The sequence below is a fragment of the Nematolebias whitei genome, chromosome 1 (assembly GCF_014905685.2).
Source record: "Nematolebias whitei isolate Nwh7 chromosome 1, NemWhi1, whole genome shotgun sequence".
Taxonomy (NCBI): domain Eukaryota; kingdom Metazoa; phylum Chordata; class Actinopteri; order Cyprinodontiformes; family Rivulidae; genus Nematolebias; species Nematolebias whitei.
The window spans coordinates 20,804,594-20,806,238 of NC_056498.1; the positions used below are offsets into that span (position 1 = coordinate 20,804,594).

A 1,645-nucleotide genomic window follows, 5' to 3' on the forward strand; every position below is an offset into this window, starting at 1 on the left:
ATCTAGTAGATAAGAATGCTTTCTTGCATTAGGACGCCTCCTGCAATCATTGAATCATATATTTAGAGAACTGACTTAGACCAATGTTAGAAATTTCCATTATGTCATTGCACCACACCAGGGGGATGCTGAAGTCCTAGGCAGATGTCCAGGGCTGGGTCAGGCGACCTGAGGCTGGCAGATCACACGCTATAGCCTGTAGGCATCTCCCAGGGGGAGTTGTTAAATATTTCTTATCTAGACTGGTCCTATGGTTTTGATCTGCTCAGAGATGGGATTATAATGAAATTATGGCCCGGTTCTGACTGGGTTAAACTGGGCCAGCCACTCTAAAAAGAGTCTCCCTGGGATTCAATATCCGTGAAGGAATAGTTAATCTGCTTGCCACATCACGCAGAAAGGCTTTTGAAGCACCGTCTCATATCATAACCACATAAGATCCACTGAGATCACACTTAGTCGCACCGTCTCATATCATAACCACATAAGATCCACTGAGATCACACTTAGTCACGCCCCCTCATACAGGTTGAGCTCCCCTTCTGCGAAGGAGGACCCTGACTGAGGTTATTAAAAAGCTCGTTAAACATCTGAGTGGGTCGTTAGCGCCACCAAGGGGTGGGAACATGTACTGTAATCAGCCTCTCATGTTAACAGGAACAGTTCTGGTGTTTTCAAGTGAACATTTATGTGATCTCAGTCCCACATTTGAAAAACTGATTTGTTTAGAGCCATAGAGGTGGAGATCCTGGACAACTTGTGGGTCACCACCCAAGAGTTAAGAATCTGTGCTTTAGTTCGTCATTAAAGTTCCTCGTTTCTTTCTGCATCCTGGGGTCAACTTTCCAACCAACTGTGACTCTCAGCTACTACCACACCACATTTTAGCTCACTATCTGAAATACTCCCTGTTACAGATGCTTTGGTACAAGCTTAGGTTGATTATCTGTGGTGGCCATCTTGAATCTGGTTAACAACCACAGTTCATCAGTTCTAGATGTTCATCTAATGATGACTTTCTAAAAGTTTATTATAATATTTTCTGTGATTTACAAGGTTTTTTTGCTAACAAACAAACTGCACACAGACAAAACAGAAACAGGTAAAAACATGATCGCTCTTCCTTCTCCTTCATCGCTGAGACAACTGTTTCATGTTGAATCCAGTAAAAGTGTTTTAAAAAGTTAAAACAAGCAGCAAACATGTTTTTGTTCTAAAAAGGTTTTTAGACGTTTGGAAAGAGAAACTTCAAAACAGACGTGTTCAAGTTGAACTTTTGAAATGAATGAAACATTTATAAGTGAATAAATTGTGAAGTATCAGAGAACGATTTTAGTTGGACAAACATAGAAAACCTCCAACAGCTGAAGTAACTGACCTCAGAACCTCCAGTCTACAGTTTGGACTCTCCAGGAAACCACAGAGCTCCTTCACTCCAGAGTCAGACAGCTGGTTGTGACTCAGGTCCAGTTGAGTCAGATGGGAGTGGTTGGACTTCAGAGCTGAGCCCAGATAAGAACAGCTGATCTCTGACAAACTGCAGTCCCACAATCTGAATAAAGAATAAAAGATTTGAGCTGAAGCCAACAGGATGCAGGTTCAAACTGAAATATGAACTAAATGATTGAAGTGGACAGAATTAGTT

At 41.6% G+C, this 1,645-nt stretch overlaps 1 protein-coding gene across 1 annotated transcript in view; it reads right to left on the reverse strand.

The window, feature by feature from the left end:
* LOC119408699 (NACHT, LRR and PYD domains-containing protein 14-like) overlaps positions 1-1,645 on the reverse strand; it is a 108,663-nt gene that overhangs the window by 82,683 nt on the left and 24,335 nt on the right. The window lies entirely within an intron of this gene.